The sequence below is a fragment of the Lontra canadensis genome, unplaced genomic scaffold, assembly GCF_010015895.1.
Source record: "Lontra canadensis isolate GAN:19392208 unplaced genomic scaffold, GSC_riverotter_1.0 scaffold25, whole genome shotgun sequence".
In the NCBI taxonomy this organism is placed as follows: domain Eukaryota; kingdom Metazoa; phylum Chordata; class Mammalia; order Carnivora; family Mustelidae; genus Lontra; species Lontra canadensis.
The window spans coordinates 15,189,699-15,208,729 of record NW_022631019.1 but is presented as its reverse complement, the minus strand read 5'-3'; the positions used below and the strand labels follow the sequence as shown (position 1 = coordinate 15,208,729).

Sequence of the window (19,031 nt, the reverse complement as noted above, 5' to 3'; positions counted from 1 at the left end):
AAAGAAAGAAAGAAAAGAAAAGGGGATACAATTTCTTCCTTCTCCTTCTCCTTTTCCTTTCCTTTCCTTCCTTTTCTTTTCAGTAGTCTCCAGGCTCAGTGTGGAACCCAATGTGGGGCTTAAACTCATGACCCTTAGATTAACACCTGGGCTGAGGGATACCTGGGTGGCTCAGTTGGTTAAGCATCTGCCTTTGTCTCAGGTCATGATCCCAGAGTCTTGGTATTGAGTCCTGAATCAGGCTCCTTGCTCATCGGGAAGCCTACTCCTCCCTCTCCCTTGACTGCTGCTCTGTCTGCTTGTGTGGGTGCTCTGTCTGACAAATAATTAAATAAAATCTTTTTGGAAAAAAAAAGACCTGGGCTGAGATCAAGAGTTAGGTGCTGGGGTGCTTGGGTGGCTCAGTGGGTGAAACCTCTGCCTTTGGCTCAGGTCATGATCTCACGGTCCTGGGATCGAGTCCTGCATTGGGCTCTCTGCTCAGCAGGGAGCCTGTTTCCCCCTCTCTCTCTGCCTGTCTCTCTGCCTACTTGTAATCTCTCTATCAAATTAAAAAAAAAAAAAAAAGAGTGAGGTGCTCAGGGCACCTGGGTGGCTCAGTCAGTGGTGTCTGACTCTTGGTTTTGACTCAGGTCATGATCTTGAGGTCCGGGGAGTAAGCCCCACATCGGGATCTTTGCTCACTGCAGAGTCTGCTTGTCCCTCTCTCTGCTCCTTCCCCTGCTCTCTCCCTCTCTCTTAACTGGGTGGCTCGGTGGGTTAAGTGCCTGCCTTCAGCTCAGGTCATGATCCCAGGATCCTAGGATCGAGGCTCACACTGGGCTCCTTGCTCAGCAGGGAGCCTGCTTCTCCCTCTGCCTGCCACTCCCCCTGCTTGTGCGCTCTCTATCTCACAAATAAGTAAAATCGTAAATAAATAAATAAATGAACTGCTAAATTGACCTATATTCCATTTTAGAATGTCCAGTTTCCAAAATACGATTCGACTCAGGAATATAAACAAAGAACGATGACAAACCAGTAAGAAAATGTCAAAAAAAAAAAAAGACAAATAGAAAAATAGGCAAAACAGGGGCACCTGGGTGGCTCAGTGGGTTGAGCCTCTGCCTTCGGCTCAGGTCATGGTCTCAGGGTCCTGGGATCGAGCCCCGCATCGGGCTCTCTGCTCAGCAGGGAGCCTGCTTCCCTTCCTCTCTCTCTCTCTCTGCCTGCCCCTCTGCCTACTTGTGATCTCTGTCAAATAAATAAATAAATAAAATCTTAAAAAAACAAAATAGGCAAAACACATTACCAAAAGAAGACTCACACATATGCTTACACACTTACTCAACCCTGCCAGAAATCTGGGAACTGCAAATCAAGGTCTACAACGAGAAGTCCTTAACACTTACTGGATTGGAAATAACGAAGTCTGACAACACCACGTGTTACAGAAGACACGAAGAGCAGAACTTCTTATACGTTACTGGTGGAAGTGCAAAGAGATACAATCATTTTGCTCTTATCTTGTAACGCTGAACAAATTTTCACAGACCCTATGGCCCAACAATCGGTGGCTAGGTATACATCAAGAGAAGTCCTAGCTAGCTACATGCATTAGAGAACGTACACATGAATCTTCGTAGGTACTTTTCCTATACTTGCAAAAACCTGAACACAACCCCAGTGCCATCAACAAGAAATTAAGTAAAATTCTGAAACAGTTACCTGGTATATAAATGACATACACAGCAAGCAGTTTTAAAAACAAACAAACAAACAAAAAAACCACTGCAGCGCCCGGATGGCTCAGTCGGCTAAGTGGCCAATTCTTGATCTTAGCTCAGGTCTTGATCTCAGGGTTTTGAGTTCAAGCCCTGCATCTGGCTCCACGCTTGAAGTCTATTTAAACAACAATGAAAGAATTACAGCACAGGCAGCAAGCGGATCAATTTCAGCAATGTAAGATTCACTTACAACCAAGTCCAAGGAGATTATTACATAAAGTACGGGACACCTCTGTAAAGCGTATATAGGGACACCTGGGTGGTTCAGTCAGTTAAGCGTCTGACTTGGGGGTCAAGTCATGATCTCGGCGCCCTGGAATGGGCAGCGGGCCCTGCACCCAGTGGGGACTCTGTTTCTTCCTCTCCCTCTGCCCACACCCCCACCCCACTCATCCTCTCTCTCAAATAAGTAACACCTTTCTAAATAAATAAATGTGAGAACTTAAAACTGGGAATGAGAAACCCTAGATTCAGGAGTGATTACCACCCCCACCCACCAAACCCCCCCGCCACCCTGTGAAGACAGGCAGTGGGCAGAGGTTGGAGGAGCTCAGAGGAATGTGTAAATTACTGTCACTATTTAGTCCTGGTAGTGGATGATGGTTCATAGGGGTTTTAAATCAATTTATTTATTTATTTATTTATTTTAAGGACTGATGGATTGATTGATTGGAGAGAGTGCCGGTGGGGGAGGGGCAGAGGGAAAGCATCTCAAGCAGCCTCCCTGCTGAGTGCCTGGGGACCCCACGACCCTAAGGGGCCATCCAGCAAACGGGAGGTCACCCAACCCCTTATTTGCTCTGCTCATTCCTCCACAGCTGGTGGGAGGTCTGCAAGCTCTGGGTCCTGCCCACTTCTCTGACATCACCTCCTGGCCCCCACCCGTACCACTCACCACTCACACCTTGTCTGCCCAGCTTCCCCCCACCCCACCCCCCGCCCCACCCTGCTCAGGGCTTTGGTGCTGGCCCATCCCCTGCCTGGAACACTCTTCCCCAGGACAATGCTGGTCTCACTCCTCCTTCTTCAGGTCAGAGGTCACGTCTCGCATCCTTTCCTTCCTTGCCCTGCCAGGTGAAGAGGCTCCCACGACTCCCCAGTCCCCCTACTATTTTACAATCCTATTTTCTTCCCAGCACTCCCACTGTCTGAAATTAACTTATTTTATGGTCTGTCTTTTCCAGTACCATGGATTTCCTGGAGGACTTGGTGGTGGCTGCTGCTGTACCCCCCTGTACCTAGAACCACACCTGCCTATAGAAGATCCTCAGTAAGTATTTGCTGGAGGGAGGGGAAAAAAAAGATCTAACGCCAACTCCTCCAGAAATCCCTTGTGGTCATTCTGTCCAAGGCTTGGTGAGGAGGTCCCCCTCTGGTCCCACAGTTCTCGAACTTTCCTTCATCCTACACCACCTGGGACTCTGCAGGGGCCTGTCCACCTGAGTATCTCCCCAAACACTGGACGTTCTCTGAAGGAAAAACTGGACCAGATTCACTCATGAATCCCAGCACCTAGCCCTGGGCCCAGCAGGGAGCTGGGCTAATAAAATATTTGTTGAATGAATGGATGAATGAATGTCCTCCGCATTCATCTCATCCGCCTTGCTGACTCTGCTTCCTCCTTTCTCCACCCTGACAGGTGCTAAGAAGTCGACACCCAGGCGAGCTGACACACCAGGTGAAATGATGAGCAAGGCCACTCGAGCCGGAATATCGGAATATCGTGGAGCAGCAGGGGAATCCCTTTTCTCCCTCCCTCCCCACCCCAGGAGCCACTTCAGGCCTCAGAGCAGAGCGGACAAACCCACAGGCCAGTACTGCCTCTCACAGGAATCCTCTGGGGCCTGCCTTGGCCAAACCAACAAGACAAGCGTTCTGCCCGTATTTCACCCTCCATGACTGGCTGAGAAGGTTGGCGGGCTTGCCTCAATGCCCCAGCTAGAGGCCTTGTACAGCTGAGCTCTCCGTGGCCAGGTGCTGGTTGGGCAAATCCAATCATGTAGCTACCCTACAGGACAGGATCCACTTCCTTTGGGGGAGGAAATGGGACAGACAGGCCAGCCCAGGGATTCCGTGAAAGAGGACATTTCAGTGCCAAGTTCTCACTTAAGCCAGTGCTCTGACATTTCCCAACCCAGGAAGACCTTAGAAGGGTGGGACAGAAACCCGGGAGGGTCAGGCCGGAGGCCAGATTCCTGGACCGAGGCTGGGGCCAATCTCCCACTGAGGTTTCTGAGTTAGCAGTGGTTTCAGTCTGCTAATTGCCCTGGCCTCCCCCTGACCCAGGTTCCCAGAGACACTGGGACTGCCCTGCTGGGCCCCCCACCCCCATTTCTCCCTGCCTCCAGGAACCACACAAGGGACAGATAAACTTTAGACTCCTCGGCTCAGAGGGCCAGGAAGTGTCATGCAGTCTGTTCCTGCCTTGTACCTCCTTCCCGAGTCTGGCTCCGGAAGAACCAGGAGGTTCAGGAGTTTACACATCTGGCCTGCAGAGATTTATCTAGTATTAAATGATTACGGGCCCATACTCTGGAGCCAGGCTGCCCAGGTTCAAATTCTGGCTTAACTGCTTATGAGCTGCATGACCTTGAGTCCCCTACTGTGCTTCTACTCTTTAACCTTTAAAACCAGCGATTTGTCCCTACTCAATGGGGAGGCTAAGTCACCCAAACAGAGAAGGGTATGTCCAACACTTACTTAGCAGGCCAAGCACACATATGGGATTCGGTGAAAGACCACTCTTACTATCATTATTAAATACATTGAGGTTGTTTGGAGTCAGGCCTGGACCAGACATCCGTAGACAGACACACCGGAGCCAAAACCAACCTGCTCAGCCGATTGGGATGGAACAAGGGGAAAGACTCCAGGCTCTGGGTCCTAATCCCAGCTTCACAGGTCTGTGACCCCGGGCAAGTTACGGAACCACACTGAGCCTCATTTCTGCCTCTGGATTCTCCGGATCACAGCCATACCTCCCTCCAAGCGGTCACGGTTCCTCCTCACCGGGAAAGATGCTAACGTCTGCTGCCGCTGGCTGTGGGCAGTGCTGGGCAATTAGGGAGCTGACACAGGCAGGGGCTACCCCATGCAGGGGTGAGGTGACAGGCAGGTTCCCCTTCCTGGAAACCTCTGTTGAGGCCCCTGCCTGGGGGTGTGATGCGCAAGTATTCATTCATTCATCAAATATGCATTAAGTGTGTACTATGTGCCAAAAAGCACAGTACACATTGATGCCGCATTTTGACAGCCATTTCTATTATTATCAAAGAAGTTAGGGGCGCCTGGGTGGCTCAGTGGGTTGAAGCCTCTGCCTTCGTCTCGGATCATGGTCCTGGGGTCCTAGGATCGAGCCCCGCTTCGGGCTCTCTGCTCCTCGGAGAGCCTGCTTCCTCCTCTCTCTCTCCCTGCCTCTCTGCCTGCTTGTTATCTCGTCTGTCAAATAAGTAAATAAAATCTTAAAAAAAAAAAAAGGGAAGTTAAAGTTGCTTGGCACTGAGGGGAGGGTACATCTGTAAATAAAACGGACGAAAAGACCGGTCAGAGGTAGTCATTGGGAGAACCCATATCTGACTAAGGGCCTGAGCTGCCCATAAGGAAACTGACTTGTCCTGCTGCCAATCACTACCAAACTATTTATGAGTTGGTGTCATCAGCGGAGATGTGAAGATATCAACGGAAGGGCAGCCAGGCTCATCCTGGGGTGGCTCAGGTGTCACACCCAGCAGGACCAGCCTCCACAGGTTTCCCTGTGGTGAGAGAGTCCAGCTGAGCTGGGGAAAGCCTTCCCAGGTGGGGAAGCCTTTCTATAACCCAAGGATGACATGCATTTGCCGAAGGCAGGCACCTTGCTAGACACTGGAGTTCACCAAGGATTTGATGAGATTCTGGCCCTCCAGAAAAATCATACTCCGAGGCAGGCACCCCATAGACAATCAGATTGTAAGAGTCTTCAGAACACATCTGGAGAAAGACCATTGGCCTGGGATCCTGATCTGAATTTGAGGGCTAATTTTTGCCATTGGTTTGACCTAAGCCTCACTTTCTCATTTTCCCCTTTTGCAAAATGAAGACAGTATTTTGGGGGGGCTGTTTTAAGGATCCAGTGAGTTCACGAATAAGAAAGGACTTTAAAAGTACACCTGGCCAGCTCAGTTGGTGGAGCATGGGACCCTTTTTTTTTTTTTTAAAGTAATCTCTATACCCAATGTGGGGCTTGAACTCACAACCTCAAGATCTCAAGATCAAAAGTCCTATGCTCCAGTGACTGAGCCGGTCATGTGCTCCAGAGCATATGACTCTTGATCTTAGGGTTGCGAGTTCGAGGTCCCATACTGGGTGTAGAGATTTCAAATAAATAAATAAATGGGCTTTAAAAATGGAAAAGTACAATAGGAGCCTGGAAGCTGAGGTTGGGAGTCTCATAGTAACTCATCCAGCATCACGTGGCTGATTAGAACAGGAGCTAGAACTGGAACCGGAGCTGGGTAGGCCAGGCCCCGCCCCCTCAGTCAGCTGCCCCTCTCAGCTGCCGGCCTTTGCTCCCTGGGGCCATGGATTCACAAGAGACCCAGGGGACAGGTAGAACACTAAATCCCCTGGAGCAGGGATTACCATTTCTTTCCTTGGGACCCCAGGTTTTCTAACCTGCCAAAGGGAAGATGCCATCTGCCCGCCTGTCCTCATCCGTGGGTGAGAGGTGCCTCGGCTGTCCTCATCGGTGGGTGAGAGGTGCCTCGCAGGGAAGGGCGCCCTCCCCAGGGAAAGGGGTGGCCCCGTCACAAAGGAGGCGGTGGCTGCTGGGCTGGGGAAGAGCCAAGTGCGGAGCCAGGGAGGGAGCCAGCGGCAGGGAGCCAGTGGCAGGGACGCAAGAAGGTGAATTAAAATCTGGGCAGAAGTCCTGGGTTCACCAGCCCGGGCAACTCAGGCACATTGCTTCACCTCTGAGTCATTTCCCTCGCTTGGAGAATGGGTCGCCAGAACGATTAAAAGTGTATATATATAAAGCGCTTAACCAGAATGGCTCGGTGCATGATAAATATTCATAATATTCAAAATATACCCGAAAGTCATTAGTTCTTTTTAAATTTATTTTTTAAATTTTTGAGAGAGAGCGAGCACACAAGCAGGGGGAGCAGCTGAGGGAGAGGGAGAAGCAGACTCCTCGCTAAGCAGGGAGCCCCATGCATACTCCATCCCAGGACCCTAGGGTCATGACCCAAGCTGAAGGCAGACGAGACACTTGACCTACTGAGCCACCCAGGCGCCCCAAATGTTAGTGACTCCACTATTATTACTCTACCATTCTTACTACCATTAGTACTGTAAGGACCTATTTAGCTAGAGGCTTCCATCAAGGTTAAAATAATAATGTTGTTTAACCCTTAAACTATCCCTGCTCCCCTTCCCCCAGGGGACTTAACTTAAAAACAAGTCCCAGAAACCAGCTCCAGGTAACAAAGCCCAGATACAACGGTGGGTCAGGCCAGGTGGAGACATCCAATCAGTGGGGGGATGCATACTGTCTCCCTAGTTACCAAGGTGTGATAGGCTAGGTCAAATGTCTATTATAGGATAAATTGTAATTCAATTGGTCACCTAGCATCACTGTGCAGCTTTCTCCGTGTGTTACAGTCTCATTGACCTTCGCTTTGTATCAGTCTCGCTCCTTTAATCACGGACCCATTTGGGGGGCATAACAGTACTATCATAGAGGGTGGGGTAGGGGTGAGCGTAACTCTCCAAGACCAACCAGCCTCTTTCCACTCTCACGATACGGCCTGGGTCATCGCCATCCCTAAGGACTAAACATGGGCACCACTGTGCGCCCCAGGAAAGGTCCCCACCTGGCACCAGAGGGGAGTTCTGGCTCAGTCTAGCTCTGAGCGCCTCCTGATTTCCTGTACAAGGAAAGGAGACTGAGGAGCCGGGGGACAGTGACCTAAGGCCTCCTTGGGCCTGTCCCTTCTCCACACTCCACGCAATGACCAGATCTAATTTGGTTCTGGGATATCCTTGTCTTAAGGGCTGCCTGGAGGACTGCATTTAGAAGGCCCTGAAGTTCGGAAGGAAAAAGAGCCGTGGCTGAGTGATGGTATCTGACTTGAGTGTAACTATTTGCCGCAAAAGAGCTAGAAAAGCCCTGAGGGCCTTGCCTCAATACAAGTCCTGGTTGTCAGGAGGGATAACTGGAAGCCAAGAGGGAAAGGGACTTGCCCAAGGTCACAAAGCATGAAAAAGGGCAGGGATTCAAACTCAGCCTCCTCTGGCTTTCTGAGGATGCTTCCTGCCACAACTGTCACTTCCTTCCTCTGGACCAGAACAGGAGGTGTCCAGGCCCATTGAGACCCACTGTCTGAGAGAACAGAAGCCAGAAGCCGCAGGCCCCCAAGAGGACCGCCTACTCGGTTCCCCACCCCCATCCCTACCACACTTTGCAAACCCCAGAGGCAGATGGTTCCAGTGAAAACAAATGTAGACGGCACCATCCCCTGAGGGCTTGTATACAAACAAAGATTTGAATTCAGATGCTAATCAGATTAAGCAAGACCACGTGAGACCTGGATTTGGTTCCCTTTCCCCTTTGCAGCTGTGTGTCGTGGGAAGTTACAGAGCTTCTCTGAGTTTCAGTTTGCTCCTCTGTAAAATGGAGAGGAAGAAAAAACACACTACAGTCATTCAAAGAGATTAGCTCCGTGTTCCTGACGCAGAGTAAGCCCTTAGACATTAATTATCAGGATTAGGTTAAAGGGGGGGGGAACCCACATCATTTTCACACACAAAAAAATCAAGTGATCCAAGCAAGGGTTTGGAAGGGGTGTCGGGAGGAGCCCTGTTTTTCATCCTTGATAGCTGGCGAACTGAACCGAAACATGAATTACCAAGGTTGATGATTTCATAATAAGGAAGGAACCAGATTCTCCTAGGAAAATGGATTGTATCATTTATGTCACAGAAAAGGAAGCCGCAATGAGTGGATGGATTGGCAATACTGGGGGACAAACGTGTCTGCTTCCCACTTGCCAGATGGGGGACTTCGTGCCTGTTTCCTCCTGTGTAACGTGGGGATAATAGCACTGGCCACCCAGGGCTGCTGTTAAGACCAAATGAGCAATTCCAGGTGAGGCAGTGGGCCACCCCTGGCCTGGCAATGCTAGTAGGTATTAGCGTTGGGACATGTGGCACGGGGAGTGGGCGACGCTCAATGAAGGAGGCAGAGAAAACAGCACCTATAACGGTGCTAAGAGTGAGGGAGGGGAGGAAGACTCAATCTGCTGAGACACCTTCTGCCCAGAATGGTGGCAGATGGTTAAGTTATTAACTCCTGTATTTTAAGGAGCTGTCGGTAAGTCAAGTGGGGACAGGTAGAGGGAGAAATTGACAAATGATACTCAGAAAGGCCAAGCCTGACAGGGTTCAGTGACAGCCTACAAGAGGCCTGGGGGATTACAGGACAGAGACCTGGGAGCCTCAGCCTGAGATCTGAGAAGACACCCCCCACCCTCATTTCCTAGACAAAGTGAAAAGGTAGATCAAAGAAGGCCAAGAGATTGACTTAACAAAAAGTCACATGACAGATCCTTTTAGAGGTTGGATTTATGGCTTTTCAAATAAAAGCCACCTAAACACTTTTTTTAAAGAAGATAAAATGTTTGCTGAGCTCTGCCTGGTAGCCTACATACTTGACCTCATGAAATTCACTCACCCAAACCACAAACTGAAGTCTGGGAGCGTGAAGATACTTCCATGGAACTTTGGGTTGGGGAGAGGGTATTTGTCCTGGAGGTCTTTTTCCCAGAAATAGCCTCCCAGCCTCCCCTCCCCTCTCCTCCCTTCCCTGAGTCAGAAGAACTGGGGAAGGGTTTGACCCTGGCATGTCTACCCTCTGAACCTCGGTCTCAACTGCAAAAGGGCAGGAGGTGGGGAGGAGAGAAGGGATCAGAGATAATGTTCAAGATGCCTGGTGCCCAACAGGTACTTATAAAATACAAACCCACACGGGGCCCATTTCTGAGCTCCTCCGCAAGTGGGAGGACCATGTTGGGGCCCGTGGTTACTATCAGGTTGTCAGGTGGGGTAACTGACCTCCTTGTTCATCTTGCACCCCCAGAACAGTTGTGGTTACCTTCTAGAATCTTCCGTCCAGGCAGCTGCTTTCAGACCCCCTGTATTTGACCATAAGCCTTCATGGCCTGCCACACTGCCCTTACTTAAGCTCAGTCACAGTGACTTGGAGGTCTGTGTTGCCACCATGATGCCTGCCTGTCATGGCTAGGCCTTGGCACTCAGCAAAGGTGGCCCAACAGAGCCCTGAGTTCAGAGCACAAGACAGTGTTTCCGGTCTCGGAGATGAGTGACACCAGCACGCAGGGAGCATTTAGGTGAACGGGTACTAGTCCAGGGAGTCCCTTCCCTGAAGGAGCGGGTCATCTATACCCTGAAGGACCAAGGGCTGCCTGTCCCCAAGTGGGTAGGCCCCGGGCCAGCTATCTAAGTCCTGACAGGCTGTTGCCATCACCCCTAGACCTCTAGAGCCCTTAGACTCTTCCCAGGGACCACCAGAGCAAGAAGAAAGCTTCCACAGAAGGAGGCACTGCTATCCACGTGTCCCACACTCCTACCCTGAGCTCCCTGAGGGCCAGCCCAAGCCCCATGCCCTCATTCGGATGAGATTTGAGACCTCCTTCCAAAGCCTCAAAGCACCTCACCCAGAAACTGCAAATTCAGAAGGCAGGGAGGTCATGTCCATGAGGAAAGTGGGCGTGGGGGAGAAGGGAGCCGTGGGGACTGTCGTCAAGTGGACAGAGGGGCTGTTACTCAGCTCCACCCATGGCGACACAGCTGGGATGCAGCGCAGTGTGGCCACATCCCCTGGTCTTTCAAGAAAGGTAGAATGAAATCACTTGGCTGAGTAACAGCAACAACTAAATCAAGGTCTTTAAATCACTGCAAAAGCCAACAATCGGCCACAGCTGTCCCCTGCCCCGTTTGGAGGGCAGTCTGCGCCCTAGGCCTGTCTAGGCCTGCCATGACCTGGGCCATAAATATGGGAAAGCCAATTCACTGAATTAGAGACATTCCTAGTCTTGTGGATGTCAGGCATTTGGGCTTACCAACAAGGACACGGAGGCTCAGAGAGGGGACCTGCCCAAGGTCCTACCACTAGTGTATCAACAGCAGAGACCCTGCTCTCAAATGAGTTGAAGATCCTTTTCCTACTGATCCACACCATCCGCATCCTCCCTGAACAGCTTTCTTTTCAAAAACTAGATATACTGTGGACACAGTGGATACGGACACGAGACTGACCAAATCCAAAACACTGGTTACTTTTTTTTTTTTTTTTGAAGATTTTATTTATTTATTTATTTGTCAGAGAGATAGAGAGTGCACAAGCAGGCAGAGAGGCAGGCAGAGGCAGAGAGAGAAGCAGGCTCCCTGCTGAGCAAGGAGCCCAATGCAGGACTCGATCCCAGGACCCTGGCATCATAAACTGAGCCGAAGGCAGGAGCTTAACCGACTGAGCCACCCAGGTGTCCCAACACTGGTTACTTTTAAGGAAGTCGTGGACCTTAGAGCCGAAAGACTGAATTCCCAGTCCAGCTCCCCTCTAAGCAGCTGGGTGACCCTGGGTAAACTCCTTCCCCTCTCTGGGCCTCCATCTTCCTGATCTACAAAGCAGCTAGATGACCGAGCCAGCTGCTAAACATCTTCCAGCTCTGAAATCCCAGGCATCTGTGAGGTATTCTCACTGCTCAGTATTTTGTGGCCACAGATGAATATAGAATAAAAATAATAATAATAATAATGGGGAAGGCAAGCCCATATTCACTGGGAAGACACACTATAGTTTTTAGTGAAACCTGACTCCTGGTTACTGGAATCCAGAAAGAACCACGGTAATACTCAGGCACTTTAACCACCATCTGACAGTTAAACAAAAACACATCTGGTTTAACTTCATTTTCCTCATCTCCTCCCCCAACCCCCTACCCTCATCTCAAATTTTACCCCTTAATTTGAGAAGTCAAATTAAATGCAAACAATTGATTTCATGCCACAGTGAGGTTGAGAATTTCAGCATGGAAAACTTTAAGCATGAACTTTTTCTGGGAGCAATCATGAACTGTTGGGGGGTGGTATGGGGAGGTGGAAAACATAGAGACTGTTCATGAATGTTCTTTGGACCCTGAACATTCTACCAAAGCTGCTAAGGGCCGAATGTGAACCCAGCACTCAAGAGAGGCCAAGTGATTTGCCTGAGGTCACACAGCGAGGACTGGAACCCAAGATGCTGACCCAGAAGCCAGGGTTTCCCCTGGTGTCCGGGCCTTTCACCTAAACAGGGCCTCTCCCGTGCCCTATGGACCACCTGCTAGTGGTGAAGGAAAATACCCTGGGAACACAGAACTTCTCAGCCACCAACACTGGTTCATCCCAGTGTTGGAAAACCATTTATGATCTTGCTGGTCCCTTATTAACCCACATTACAGATGATTTCTTCTTCTGAGGCTCCGAGAGGGAAAGTAATTTGTTCAGGGTCACATAGGAATGCTGGGAATGAACCTCCAATCTCCTCCCCACAGCAAGCTACTGCTCCCTGCCCCCTAAAGTCAGGATACCTCTAGAAGGGATGGGAAAAAAATGAAGCCATACGGCCCAGCCTAGCTCCAGCCTGCCAGAGACTACGTTGCCCTGGGAAAGCTGAGTCAGCATTCCTGAGACCCTGCACAGATTTCTGAGTGCCGGTTCTCAGCCCAGCTCACTCACTCTCCCCGCAACGCTCTCTTCGAGTTCTGGGGTTTGTATCGATAACTTCAGTTGGGCCTATTTCAAGGTCTCTGGGCTGTGCTGCTGGATCCTGCTCCTGGATTTAGACACCCTCATCCCCGGAGATGGGTACAACACAGAGATCACCAGACTTGGAATTCTCACCACTTGGGCCCTCAATCCCAGCTCCACCCGGTAGCATCTGAGTGTCCTTGGGCAAATCCCTCCCCTCTAAGACCAGTTTCCTCCCAGGAAATGTAAGGCGAGGACAGCATCTAGCTTGCAGGGTCGGATAGGTAATGTCCAGTGGGATAGGCAGGGGCGGAGTTCCGTTTCACTCCATTTCCAAGCTGGGACACAGTGAGACAGAGGGCAGGAGGTCCTGCAGAGGTAAAAGCCCAGACCCGTGCCCGGCACAGAACTCCGGGCTCCTGACCTAGGCTGTGTCTCGGATGATATGCGGTAGCTTCTGAGTATGGGCAACGGCACCAGCTCATCAAAGATTGGGCAGAGCCCGGGTGAAGGTGGGTGACCAGGCGTCAGGGGCAGTGACATAACCATACACCCAGGGTTAGGGTTGCATTTTTTGCTGAGATTAGAGCTCACTGGAGCCAATATTTTCTTAAGCACAGACACCAGCTCAACACCTTGTACGCATTAGTCATATCCAGAACTCACCATGGGTAGGTAGTTTACTGATGGCCTCAGCTTAAAAGAAAACATCGAAGCATAATAGGGGACAGAACCATCTCTGGTCACACAGCTAGGGTGCCTGATCTTTGAGTGAGAACAAAATGTTAGGCAACCAATCTTACACGTGTTACTGCATTTTAATCTCCTCCCTTGTGAATTTCTTGATGCAAATTCTATGCAAATGTCCAAATATTGCTGTGTTCTCTTCACTGCTCCTTGGCCAGCACCTAGAACAGGGCTTGGCACAAAGCTTCATATTTCCTGAATAAAGATAGTATTTTGTTTCTGGCCTCAGTTCAGTTTTATTCCTCACAAGAGTCTTACACACGAGGCACGCTCCCCATTTACAAATGGTGCCTCAGACAGGGACACTCACGCTGATCTCACTCCAGAGGTGGGGAAGTTGGGGAGCTGTGTTCTGCTTAGTGAATTCAGAGGCATGAAGTTCAGGAAGAAAAAAAGAGACAGAGGGCCCAGATGGACAGGTGGGGAGGACTGAAGAGAAAGCAGGTTTGGAGGGTGGGCAGGAATGGAGCCCGGAACTAAGGCTCTGCTCTTTCGTCTCTTAGGTGGTAGAGTGGAATCGGGAAGCTAAGGTTGTGTGGGCTAGAATCTGGGTTAGAATCCTAGTCTCATCCCTTCCCTAATGTCTATAAGCCTCAGTTTCCCCATCTGTAAACCAGATGATGGCGTGTGAAGTGCTGGAGCAGGCCTGGCACGCAGCAGGCACTCAGTGAACAGCTTTCGTCCTGGCAGGTGTGGGAAACAACCCTCGCCTCCCTGGGAAGCCTGCCCCCCTCCCGCGCAGTCTTCCCCAGGGTCCAAAGCTCTTTCTGGCCTGAGAATGGCCCCCTCTTTTGATCTCCAGCATTTTTTCTCCTCCAGCCAGAGGCCTTTGTAAAGGCCCCTACCCCATTATGTGTTGGAAAAGGGTCAGAAGAGTCAACGATGAGGCTTTTTCTCAGCTTCCACTCCCAACATTGTGACCAGGCATTGAACTGTTTTTTATTTAAAGTGGACATGGGAAACAACTCTGGGCGACCCACTCACCTGAGCACTGCCATAGGTGAATCATCGGCTCCTCGGCTTCCGGCTCCAAAGCTTTGCCCCCACAGCCGCTGTGCCCACCCCAACTCCCAGATAAACATCCACTCGCCACAGATCCCCTCTTCTCCAACCCCCCATCATGCGGCTCTGGGACCCGCAGCGCCTCCCTCGCTCTATTCATCCGGGCTCTGGCCCAAACTACTTTGGACCCCACCTGGACGCACTGGCCTCCTCCCCAAGCGGCAGTGGCTTGATCTAGAGGCTCCCAGGTGGGAGGCATGGCAGGGCACCAGGTTGGGTGCTGGGGTTGGCAGCCTGAGTCTCTTGATCTCCCACCAAGGGGGTATCCTTGGGGCTGCTCAGTCACGGGACGCCAGGGAGAGGGGCGTAGATGAAAGGTCTAAGTCCCGGGCAGAGACCCGGGAGGCAGGTAATCCCAGGACTACAGCAGCGGTCCGGAGCACGGTCCCCTTAGCTCGCGGTCCCCGCGGGCGCCACGTCCAACCTCCAGCCCAGCCCAGCACGCTGCCGGGAGCCCCGGATGCGCGCGAAAACCGGAACAGAACAGGTGCCTGAGGGTCCCCAATGGGCTGCCCTGGGTGGTGTGAAGGCGCGGAGGTCCGCGCCCAGACATTTATATCCATCCTCGCCGCCACCCGCGGACGAGCGGAGGATGTAGGAGGGGCCGGGATCGACCACGTTCCCCCGGGGTCCCGGGGAGCCGGAGGACAGCGCAGAGTCCTTACCTGAACGGACTACGTGGGCGAGGGTCTGTCCTGGCACAAGCGACGTGGGGTCGGTGCTCTGGGACCGAAGGCGCGGAGTGGCGGGAGCGCGACGCTGCCGGGGCCACCTCCCCCGCGGGCTTATAAAGGCGGCCGAGGGGCCCGGCGAGGAGCCGGGGCAACCCGCCCCCGCCCCCGCCCCCGCCCCCGCCGCCTGCCCCGTCCCCGGCCCGGGCCCCGTCCCTCCCCCTCCCCGCCACCGCTCCCGCCCCGCCCCCGCCAGAGCTCTGCGGGCCTACCCGGCCACGCGGCCAGGGCGCCCCCTGCCGGGAAGCTGCCCACTCCCCCGCCCCCCACGCCCGGCTGCTCCGGGAGGGTCGGCGGGGCGGGGGAGGTGGGAGGCAGCGGCCTGCGCGTTCCCGGTCCCCCCGCGCTCCCGGGCCCTGTCCACCTCCTGGCTTCCCGTGGGCACCCTCGGTCCCTTCCTCTCTGCGAGGTCGGGCGGATTCCGCTCTCTGCGCGTGTATCCCAGTCGTCTTTATCTTTGGCTGCAACTTCGTTCTGTGTCTCTCTGTGGTCTTCCTTCTGCCTCTCTCTCTGTGTCTGTCTGTCTACCGGGCTTTCCCCGGATCTCCGCATATCTCTATCCATCTTTATCCTGTCACTGCCCACCTGTGTGTCTGATTCTAACTGCCCTCTCTCTCTTCCCACAGCACTCTTCCCTGGTAGCTCTCTTCCCTGTCCTTGGACTGTCTCCTTGGCTAGGATCAAAGGAAGCAGAGGATGGCCTAGGAGGGGAGGCTTCCGGGAAGGGAGCCTCCGCTGGACAGGGGCTGTTACCTCTTTTCTCCTGACAAGGAAGGTGCCAGTCAGGGTTCATGCTGACTTGTCCCAAGCAGAGTCCCAGCCACAAGCCTCTTGGGTGACAGAGGAGGAAGCCACACTTCCCAGGCACTGGAGTCAGACAGCCCGGGTTCAAGACTCCACCCTCGTGACCTTGGACAAGTCACTTGCCCCCCGTGTATCCGCCTGCTGCTTAGCAGGCAGACCCTGTATCTACATCCGCCACCCCCCCCCCCACCGCTTCCCTCGTGTGCTGGGAGGGTCATATGAGACAGTAGTTGAAAAGTACACAGGAAACTCTAAAATTCTAGATAAATGTGAGGGGGGTGGACAGCCGCAGATGCTGAATGCTATGGGCTCCATCCCTGCTCCCCAGGGACCAGTACCCCATGGGCAGGGGGAGGAAGGATTTGCTCCCCTTCCCTGAGAACCAGACTGAGTGTAATTCTGACAATCTTCTGCCAAGCCCCCAAGCTCTGTTTGAAAGCCTCCAGTGACAAAGAACTCACTTACCAAGCCAAGGGTATTCTCAGTGACACTTAGGGCTTCCCGGAGCAATTTATGCCTCTAACCCACAATTGCCAGAGACTCGAAGGCAGTGATCTTGGGTCCCCCAGATCCCTGCCATCCTCAGTATCTAAGCCCCAATCTTCCTGCAGCCACTTTTTCCTGTAGGTGAGGAGGGGATCAAGTCCAGAGCAGAGGGGAAACCATGTCAGCAGCAGCAGAATCAATACCAGCCCAGAAGTCTTTTACCCGCTCCATGGCAGCTCAGAGCCAGGCATCTCGCATATAATATCTCCCAACAATCCCATTTTACAGAAGAGAAAACAGAGACCCAGAAAGAGCATATGAACTTATCATAAGATTGGAGCCAGAACTGGGGCCTGGCACCAGAAATCAAGAATGTCTTTGTATTTGTTTTTCTTTCTGTATTTTTAGCAATTGATACTATTTCTTTATTTATAGGAATGTTGCAAAGTTTCCTTTTTGACCTAAGTTTATGTTTTTTTAAAAAGTTAATCAAAACATTGAGTAAATATTATTTATTTATGTATTTAATGGGTTAGATTATGGCAAAAATCATGGAGGTGGTAAATGAATGAAGTTTAGGAAATACAAACTTGGCTTTTTTTTTTTTAAGATTTTATTTATTTATTTGTGTGACAGAGAGACGGATTGAGAGTACAAGCAGGGGGAGCAGGAGAGGGAGAGGGAGAAACAGGTTCCCTGCGATGCAGGGCTTAATCCCAGGACCCCACGATCATGACTTGAGCTGAAGGTAGAGGTTTAACCGACTGACTGAGCCACCCAGGTACCTCTGAAACTTGGCTTCTAATGCCTGGTAAACTTAAGGCCTTGCTAAAAGCAGGTGGCTCATAACGTGGGTTTGTTTTTGTTTTTGTTTGATTTTATTTATTTGACAGAGAGAGAGTACAAGCATGGGGAGCAGCAGGGAAAGGGAGAAGTAAGCTCTGGCTGAGTAGATAGTGCAATGTGGGGCTCGATCCCAGGTCCCTGGGATCATGACCTGAGCTGAAGGAAGATGCTTAACTCTCTGAGCCACCCAGGTGTCCCTCATAGCATAGCATGTTCTTAACAAATATGGAATAAATGAATGAGTAGAAAAAAGTAGAAAAAGCCCCAGCTTTGATCCTGACCTTCGGGTAATTTACCTCTTTGGCCTTCAGTTTCCTCGTTTTTTTGTGGGGATTATCAGTACCTGTCCTGTCCACTGTATGAAACCGTTGTCAGGGGGCGCCTGGGGGGGCTCAGTCAGTTGAGTGTCCGACTCTTGATTTCTGCTCAAATCATGATCTCAGGGTCCCGAGATCCAGCCCCACATCAGGCTCCACACTCAGCGCAGAGTCTCTTTGAGGTTCTCTCCCTCTTCCTCTGCCTCTCCCCTTGCTTGTGCTCTCTCTCTTTTTCTCTCTCTCACTCGCTCTAAAATGAATAAATCTAAAAAAATGAAAACTGTCATGGGGATCATTAGATCATAGTTCTTAGAGCAAAGAGAGCTTGGAAGTCAAACAGTCCAGTTTGCTTATTTTTCCAACAAAGAAACAGAGCCCAGAGACAAGGTATGTATAGTTATAGAGAAACCTTAATGGAATGAATTGCTTACTACCAGCCCAGTGGTCCTGGAATCGCGGCTGGATTTAGAGATTGTCAGTCCAACCAGCCGGGGGGCATCTGAACCTAGGCAGGGAGAATGACCTTCTCAGCTCCCCCAGAAAGCTAGGGCAGAGTTGGAGGTAGGGTTCCTAGTTTCCTATCCAGGCCTCCTTCCTGTTAGGCTGATAGCACCAGGAGGGGAGGTACCCAGGGAGCAGGGACAGTGACGGCTGCTGGGTATTCCCTGCCCCCACCTTAGGTGAATTTTCCTTGTGGGACAAAGCCCAGGAGCAGGATAGGAGAGGTAGGAGGAAGTAGGAGTAGGAGGAAGGTGGCAGGGCTGCCCAGGCAGCGGTTCCTCTTGTCGATAACTCATCAATGGACTCCGAAGGTGGAATGGTACCCTGGGGAAAATCACCCAGACACAGAGGCCCCAATGCTGGCCATGTGGTACATGGCCACATGTGGTACATCCAGAAGAGCTATCCCCCTAGCTTTGGGGAGATCAGAAGTCAGGGGCAGGTGCTAGGGGCTCATGATAAGGTGGGATGGGCTTCCCCCAACTTCCTGCTGGCTCAGCCTCCCAGACTCTGCCCAGGCTGCGACAGGCAGACCTTCCATGCCAGAGGGTTTGCCCCTGGCTCACTGATGATGACGCCATCTCAAGCCTCCTCATATCTCTAAACCCTTCCTTGGCATTTGTAAGCAATGACAGATCTCCTCCAAGAATCTGGGCTCTGTTCTGCATGTGTTTCACCCACAACAGCTTATCCGGCTGCTTTTAGCAAGGCTTTAAGTTTACCAGGCATTAGAAGCCAAGTTTCAGAGGTACCTGGGCGGCTCAGTCAGTCGGTTAAGCCTCTACCTTCCCCTCAAGTCATGATCCTGGGGTCCTGGGATTAAGCCCTGCCTTGAGGGGAGCCTGCTTCTCCCTCTCCCTCTCCTGCTGGTACTCTCAATCCATCTTTCTGTCAAATAAATAAACAAATAAAATCTTTAAAAAAAAAAAAAAAAGCCGGGCGCCTGGGTGGCTCAGTGGGTTAAGCCTCTGCCTTCGGCTCAGGTC

The 19,031-nt window shown here is 51.6% G+C and overlaps 1 protein-coding gene across 1 annotated transcript in view; it reads right to left on the bottom strand.

Moving 5' to 3' along the window:
* Positions 1 to 15,183, bottom strand: part of ALPL (alkaline phosphatase, biomineralization associated) — a 55,872-nt gene extending 40,689 nt beyond the window's left edge. The window contains exon 1 of the mRNA XM_032863671.1: positions 15,026 to 15,183. The gene's annotated coding sequence lies outside the window, so the exon portion shown is untranslated. The remainder of the gene's footprint in view (positions 1 to 15,025) is intronic.
* Positions 15,184 to 19,031: the final 3,848 nt, after the last annotated feature.